This window comes from Antechinus flavipes, chromosome 3, assembly GCF_016432865.1.
Source record: "Antechinus flavipes isolate AdamAnt ecotype Samford, QLD, Australia chromosome 3, AdamAnt_v2, whole genome shotgun sequence".
Taxonomy (NCBI): domain Eukaryota; kingdom Metazoa; phylum Chordata; class Mammalia; order Dasyuromorphia; family Dasyuridae; genus Antechinus; species Antechinus flavipes.
In genome coordinates, this window is record NC_067400.1 from 101,542,033 (window position 1) to 101,551,084 (window position 9,052).

At 32.6% G+C, this 9,052-nt stretch overlaps 1 pseudogene; it reads left to right on the forward strand.

The window, feature by feature from the left end:
* The first annotated feature begins 8,122 nt into the window (after positions 1-8,122).
* Positions 8,123-8,534, forward strand: LOC127557806 (small ubiquitin-related modifier 2-like; annotated as a pseudogene).
* Positions 8,535-9,052: the final 518 nt, after the last annotated feature.

Consider the following 9,052-nt stretch of genomic DNA (forward strand, 5'->3'; position numbering starts at 1 on the left):
CATGAGCTGAAAGACAGCTATGCTCACAGTAAACAATACATTAAATTGTCTTCTGAAATCAGTCTTATCTTTTCCCTCTGAACCTCAAATTAAAGTTAATGCCAGCTATTTGTCATGCTCAGAATGAAACGGTACATTTCACAGTGTTGGTCATAACATAATCTTAGAGAAATACAGTAAAGAATCAAATTAAGATCTTAGCATTCCTATAGCCTCATTCAAGTGCAGAAGGAACTGTCTAATGCATTTCTCTGGAGGTTAAAAAAAATGGTTCTAGGATAACATTTAATTTATACTCTACTTAACCTTTGCAGGTTGTTGACACTGGAGCCAGATATAGACAAACAGAAAAGAAGTATTAAAGACTCATCAGTGATGCCCCTGGATCAGAGCCATATGGTCCACAAAGCATTTAAGAATAGTAAATATTAAGACATGTTTATGCAAGGGCATAGAAGGGTACACTTGCATTATTAAAGAGGATAGAAGAAGAGAAAAGGTTAATTTGTATCATAACCAGGTCATGGACTGATATTCTGATTTCAAATCCACGTAATGTGACCAGCTTGTCCTTGTAATTATTTCTGCCCATGCCATTGCTAGAACAATAAAGTCAACAAAGAAATGTGAGCTGTTCAGAAGCAATATTAACTAAAGGCTGTCTACTCAATTAATAATTCAAAGTAATTTCATCCAGACTAGTTTGCAGAATACTTTATTAAGAGATAATGTAATGAATCATCTTCTAAAAGTAGCAAGTTCCTAAGAAGAAAGGATACTATAGATTAATGAATTCGACTCTATTTATAAAAAATTTACTATATAATGAACTTTAGTATGTCAAACTATTGATTAGTAATTTGCAAGAAGTGTTAATGTTTAAATGAAATTGATGTTTTGTCCAGAGGTAGAGAAAAAAAGAGGCATATCTTCCTGTCCTACACACACACACACAGACACACACATGATGTGACACACACTCATTGCTAGCTCATGACAGAGTAAAGAAAACAATGAAGATAACATTTTAGATTTATGAATTTAGAAAATTTTAATGCAGTTTGTATTTTTTGCCTTGGGTAACTTTATGTCAGTTTCTTATCAAATAAAAGGGTATTGTGTTGTCACAGAGAAAGCAGAGTATTGCACAGGATTGTAATGAATCAGATGAACATAGATACAAGCTAATTATATTTCATTAGCTCTCATTTCTGCCATCTTTCAATGTTAATATCTTATAGGCTGTTTAAAATAAGTGTCTTTTATTAGAGCAACATAATTTGTCAGTAATGCATATGATTTGCATATTGTTTTATTACATTTCAATATTATTAATTTATTTTGTATCAATGTTCATGAAGACTTTGCTCTTTGAATTATTTGAGAAAAGATCTATGTGATTATGAATATTAAATAAATTGCTAATTAAGCTGATAAAAATTAGAACTGCAGAAAACTTTATTGCAACTCTGTTCAAATCAAGTTGGCCTAAAAACCAAAAGATGTTGTTGTTCATATTAGCAAGGTTTAATGAACAGTTCACTCAGCTGAAAGTCAAAAAAAATTGGGTTCTTATTCTTGACTATATGATTGAATTATTATGATAGATATCATATAGTTCAATTTTCTTTCAATTATATATGGATATGCAGGAACAAATGTTGATAATCAATGTTGTTCTGTCTTTTTCTATTTCTAGCTTACTCTCTGATTCTGGATTTCTGTTTATCTCTGCCTCCATTTCTTTTGTATGTTTCTCTAATTTTGTATCTCTGTCCCTCTTTGCTTTTTCTTTTTGTCTCGCTGTCTGTCAGCCTATTTTTCTTTTTCTCTCCTCTCCCTCTTCTTCTCTTTTTTTTCCCCCTTTGTCTTGTAACTTCAAATTAGGGCACCTAAGTGGTGCAGTGCATAAAACTGGGCCTAGAATCAGGAAGGCTTATCTTTCTGTGTTGACCCTGAATAAGGCAGTTTATCCTGTTTGCCTGATTTCTCAAGCTGGAGAAGGAAATGTCAAACTACTCAAATATTTGTGCCAAGAAAACCCCAAATGGAGTCATGAAAAATCAGAAATAACTGAAAAAAATGACTGAGCAACAACAACAAAAGTGACTGAAGTTTTGGGTCACTTTAGTATCTATCCATAGAGATACCTAAGGATGATAGGGGGAAAAAATGACTGTTCTTTATTACATAGTATACTGTTTCTATGTGCCAAATTTCTACTTATCCTTCAAAATGCAGTGCAAATCATACTTCACATAATCACAGACTTATAAATGAGGAATAAGAAGAATAAGGAAGGAACGTTATTCTCATTGGCTCAGAACTTGAATAAGAGTACCCTCTGTAATACATTTAGTGTACAAATTCTTTTGAGTTCATTCTACTAAATGGTGGCTTGGGACTTTAGATTTTCCCTTAGGATCTTTGGGGGTAATCCTGGTGTGTTGTTTATAACATTATTTCTCAAAAGCTACCATAATGATACCCTCACCCCAAATTTCAAACAATTAGTTGGTTCTTTTTTATGAGAAGGTATCTGATGAAAAGGTAAAGTTAGGATAGAAGCTACCAAAAATACTCTATTCTCCCTTTGCATGTATGTAATCCTTGAACAGAGTAAACGCAAGCTTAAAGTACAAATGTAGTTAGAAATACATGTTGAGAACAAGTAGATCTCTATGTTAAGTGTCTCAACTTCTGCTGCCATTGACTCCTATTGTTAATAGATTGTGGATGGCTTTCATCAATCACATATCCTTATTGTTCACCTGGACACCATCACAGGATGTTTGTTTACGTAATATCAGAAAAGAAAAAAAAAATCCATGTAAATATGGACACATGTTGGGCAGGTTGAGAAATAGATCTTGCTGCTGACCTTTCTATCCCCACAATTCAAGGTAGCTTTTTCAGTCTCAATTAAGAGAGTGATGGATTATTCTACGGGAACCTTTTATAGGTACACTACATTCTACTTCAAGATTTCCTTTGTACTTTAACCTTCTGACTCCTTGGTCAATTGGAATATTCTTCAGTATTCCAAAGTACCAGTTACTCAATCACTTATAATTGGAAGAATGCTCATCAAGTTTCTAAGTGTTTGAATGAAAATAGGCAGAAAATATTGCAACATACTGAGAAATAAAGCAGGAATGGTAACTCTATGCCTACACTAAGACCTCACCCCTTTTTGGATAGTCCCCACATTATAGTCTTTACATGACTAACTTAAAGAAGAGAGAACTCAAAATTTCAAGAAGCAGCTTATTCCAAATTTATATAGCTTTAAAGATTATGTAGTAATTTTTACTGTCATCAAGTTTAAAATTTATCTCTTTTCAGTTCCCACATTTTGCAACTAATACTCCCCTTTGTGTCAGGGCAGAAGGAATATTATCCCTTTTCTTAATTTTCAAGTACTTGAAGGAAGTTATTGTGCTTCTTCTCCTCCTCTTCCTCCACAAAATTTCAGGATCAAAATAATCTTTTTCCTCAATTATTTTAATAAATCATGAACTCACAACCCTCTACTTTCTTTCCCCTTCCTATATATTATCTTCATTTTTGCTATATCCTTCCTAAAATGTAATACTTAGAATAGAACAAAATAATTCTGGTATGATCTGTCCCATGTATCATCAGGACTTATTACTTTCATAATCTGGGACACTGTGCCCTTCAATGCAGATTCTAATAGTATCATTCTTGGCATATTTAACTTTCAGTCTACTAAATCTCCCACATCATTTTCTGGTCAACTCAGTCCAATTTTATAACCTTTTAACATTTCTTTGAATCCTGATTCTAGTCTGTTAGGTATCTCTCCAAGGTTTGTTATTTGCGAATTTCATGAAAATGTCATATATACTTTTATTCTAATAAAAGGTAATTTTTTTTAACATAAATCTTTATAAGACCCTATCTTTTTTGACAAAGTATTTTTTATTTTCCTGGTACACTTTTCTTGCATACATACATACATATACATATATATATATATATATATATATATATATATATATATATATATATATATATATATATCATGTCTATCCAATCTTTGCAACTATAGGAACCATGCTTTATTTATCTTTTTAACTCTTTGCAAGACCTATGTCAATATTATGGACATAGTATATGATTAATAAATATTTGCCAATATAATCATAATAACCTTTAAATAGTCTTATCAAGTGAGAGGAAGTTTTTTACTAAGCTAGAATTATTTTTAAATGGTATGAAAAGTATTTTTCTCTACTTCTATAAAATTTAATATTTAAGGAAAAGCATTACTGCATAAAAGCAATGTACATATGAAATTTGAACTTTACATTTTATGCAACCATTCAGAAAATACAGACAAAATTGTAGTGGGTATCAAGGAAGTTGAAAGATACAAGGAATCTGAGTCATGTCAGGCTGATTTATTGTAGTTTTTAACAAGGCTAGGAAGGAGTTAGCAGAAAAGCAGAGATAGACGAAATAATGTATTTATAAGGATTTGCAGAAGAATCTTTGAAAGCATGTTATAGGGCTTGCTTTAGTAGTTTTGCTTCCTGCTGCTATCCTGCCAGGGCTTTGACCTGACATTGAGTTTTCAGTGAAACAGCAAAAAAATCCATTCAGTGATACATGAAGTACAGCAGAGATGTTTCAGATGCTAGACAGTTACACTGACACCATAGGAAAATGAAGCTAGCATAGAAGCGGTGAAAATAAAGCTGGAAAGATTCATAGCTTGGAGTTCCCAAAGAGATATAGAAAGGAATAGTTCTAGGAATATTTCTACCATAGATGGACTTACAGCAAGGGTTAATTAACATCAAAATAGGACTTCAGTGTAAGTGATCATTCATATGTGTAAATGATATATAAGTTGTGGATTGTTTTTTGTGTGTGAGTGCCTGTATACATATGATGGCAAGGTATTGTAGTGTATACTTTTGTATAGAAAGGGGGTTTCTATTATTCTCATTTTACAGAAAAGACAAAAGAGGCGAGATTAAATGATGTGTCTAGATTCACCTAGCTAAGCAGTGTCTAGGACTGGATCTGAAATCAGGCCTCCCTTACTACAAGTCCAACATTGAGTCATAGTTATTCTTTAGTGCTGGTTTTGCAGACTTCTTAATACTTTAAAAGTTTGCTTGTTATATAAGAGACAGTGAATTCTCTAAAATTGTTATGATAAGTTTAATGTAATATTTAAAATATTCTATAATGAGAAAGTTTCAAAGTTTTTATCTTTTCATAGGGTAAAGGGGAAGAAAGGTGAGTGATGAGAAGGGTCTACTTGTTCCCTGGAAAATATATTGTTATCATACTTCCTTTTAAAAAAAAAAAATCAGAATTCAAGACTGTGAATGAAGAAGATGACACAATATTTTTCAAATTTCCCCAGACTTTATATATTGTGGCCTCAGTTTCAGTCTTTAGTTAATGAAAAATGTGGTTTATTTTTTTTCCCCCTCATGCTTTCATGTTATAATGATAGCTAAAGGAACAAAAGTAATACTGGTATGACAGCCAGCTTTCTAATGATGATTATGAAAAGCAATGATAGTTGCTAGGTACTGCTAGTTCTGCTTATGTTTGAATATTTTCTAAGGACCAAAAGACTTTCAATTGTAATTTATTTTTAATATTTTTAAAATAACAACTCTAAAACCTGTAATTATAATTTTGACACCTGGTTTGTTAATGAAACATACAACATTTGTCTCAGGAGAAAGTCAAAAATTTTATTCAAAGCTGGAAGGGACGGCAGACAAATTTCAATCTACCCTCAGCTGCAAAGGGAATTGAATAAGATTTGCCCCAAAGAAACAATTTTTCCCCAAGATAGATTTTTTTTAAAAAGGGGAAAAAAACTTACAGGTAATAATAATAATATATATGTATATATGTATGTATATGCTTCTATGTGATCCTCTAAATATAATAAAAATAATAGAGTTAATATCTTAGAAATGACAAATTAAATAGCCGACTATAAAGATAATAATATAATATTAAATATCTTTTAATATTAATAATAAGATACTAAAATAGGACATTTATTTTTCAGCATTCCCCAAAAGTGAATAAAGAATGGTTTGTTTTGCTTTTGCTTTTGCACTAAAAGAAGTGGATAGAAACCCAAAAATAACTTTCAGAAATAGAGGTTTTCCTAGAAAGATCAAGGAACAAGAAATTAAATGCTTCATGAGATGTCATTGGAGATTGCCAGGAGCCCTATACCTAGATCTGTGAATTTAGGCATAGAATCAGTTTTTGTTTGTTTTTTTTTTTAATATGAAAATGTCATGAATACGAGTAGGTCTTTACTCTGGTGACCCAGTATTCAGATCAAGCCTGAGGGTGAAGTTAAAAGAACAAAGTTGTACTACCAAAGTGTCAGCTAGAAGTGATCTTTGTGTATAATTGGAGACTTGGATTTCAATCCAAACACAGCAGTCATTATTCATTTGAATCGAATAGCCATCTACATATATGTATATGTTTCCCATAAAATGATATATCACATAATGATTCATCTGTGCATAGACAGCTACTGAGTATTAAAGTTAGGACTTGAATCCTGATTTCAGTTATGAGGCTGTTAATTCACAAGGTCATATATTGTTGGAATACACGGGAGAATTGTTGGAATACACAGGAGAATTGTTGGAATACATGGGAGCCACCTGACAGTGGCTGCTGGAGATCCAACCCAGAATGGATCTCCTCTTGTGAGAGGATAATACAAGGAGACCGAGAGGCAGTTGCTGTTCTCTGCCCTCTCTGACTGACAGGCCGATTCGTTGTCTGACCTCTCTTCTCTTCCTTCTGACTCCAATTTATCTCATTCCCAGTCCACAACACCTGTGTCAGCAAAAGCTGACTTGCAACTCCTACAGATGTTATGATCTACAGCTGTGGAAGCTCTTGGAGAATTGACCTATCCCTTAACAATATATCTCTCAAAACTTTTCTTCCCAGAACTAAGTATTTAGTAAATGTTCGATGAATTGCTCTGTAATTTTAGGTACTTTATTGAGTACCTAATATTTGCATCATGAAATTCTGAACAATTGCAGCAACAATAACAACAAACAAAACAAAACACCATTACCTATTATGTCAAGTATCATGTTGTCAGCTACAATGGAGGAAAGTTTCAGCCCCAAAATATGTATTCTTTCACTCTACTTCTTTGCCAATATCTCAAATCTTTACCTCTTTCAAAGAATCCTCTATTTCTATATGAGTTTCATGGAAATTATAATCACCTATCTTAGGACTGTATTTTAGGATCTTTAGGATCAACTCGAACTGAACACATGAATAGTTTTGAACTCTGCTAGAGTTTGAATTGAATAGCTATATATATATGCATATATATAGCTATTCAATATAGCTAAAAATGATATATTTGGGGGATCCAATGGGTTGATTTGATAAGCTGAAGATGTTTTAATCAAAATGAACTTGTTTTTATTTCAAGTAGCTACAGTCTTCAGGGGTCCTCAAACTATGGCCCACAGGCCAGATGAAGCAGCTGAGGACGTTTATCCCCCTCATCCAGGGCTATGAAGTTTCTTTATTTAAAGGCCCACAAAACAAAGTTTTTATTTTTTCTATAGTCAAGCCCTCCAACAGTCTGAAGGACAGTGAACTGGCCCCCTATTAAAAAGTCTGAGGACCCTTGTCTCTATCCCATCAATGTGATGAAATCATGACTTAATTACTCTTACATGATTATATTCTGTTTCTTTTATTCCTGGTTATATCAGAAAGTCCAAATTACATTGATGAATAAGAGATGCTAGATTTTCAAATGGTCTAAGCAATAAAATTCAGTTGTAAATTAATATATTAAACAGCAATTTTATTTGAAATTTTTAGACTAGTTGTAGATTTATTCACAATGGAATACAAATAACTAAGATTAAAAAAAGTATAGCAGCTAAATTTGGAAATATTGATGAAATAGTCCATTATCCCCATGAACTTCATGTGCCAAAAGATAGTTTATTATTTAATTTAAATGTTTCAATTCACTTATATGAAAACCATTATTGCTCTTATGCAAGGGAAGTCAGTCTCCTCTTCCTCCTCCTTCTCCTTCCCCCTTTTCTCTTCTTTTTCCTCACCATCAACACCATTGTCTTTCTTACTTCTCTGGCTCCTGCTGCTGCTTCTATTGCTTCTGCCCCTATTCCCTTCAAGCTGTCCATCCTGGTACTTCTTTTCTGAAGCAGTGACTGAGGATGCTCCCAGACTTGCCATGGTCAATAAAAAGTCTAAGAAAGGAGTCAAAGCTGAAAATTATGACCACATTAATTTGAAGGTGGCAGGATAAAAGGGTCAATGATACAATTTAATATTAAGAAACATGCACAACTTAGTAAACAAAAGAAAGCCTTTTGTAAATGACAGGGTTGTCAGTGAGGCAGATCAGATACTGATTTGATGGAAAAGCAATCAAGGAAACAGACATACTTGCAAAAGTGGAAATGAGGGATGAAGATACAATTGATGTATTCTAGCAATAGATCAGAGATATTTACTAAAAAGAAAACCTGCAACTCTACTCCATAAATGTGCTTCCAAGGAAAAATAAATATACATTTACAATTAGCAAACCAAAGTTTAGTTCATCCCCATCCTGCCTGCTGCAGTATAGTTTTCTCTTTTCTTTGATTACCTCTCTCCATTCCTTTATTGTACATAATATAACTGGTGTATGTGCATAAGTATAATGCATAATTTTTAAAAATTAAATGGCTAATGGTATGTTTTGATCAACATCAAATAGAAAATAGGAGGAGAAAACAAATATATATATATATATTCATATCTATAGACAAGATCTATCTATCCAGCGGTCTACCTATATGCTATTATTATACATACAAATCAGCAACTAAATTGTTTCTCCTGGTTTATGACATGCACAAAAATGCTAATCTTTTTGTTAAATATTGTCTTTTCTACAAACTACCATTCCTTGATAACTGTAATCAATGTATGATCATGATGGTGTCAATATAAAATTATTAGAAAG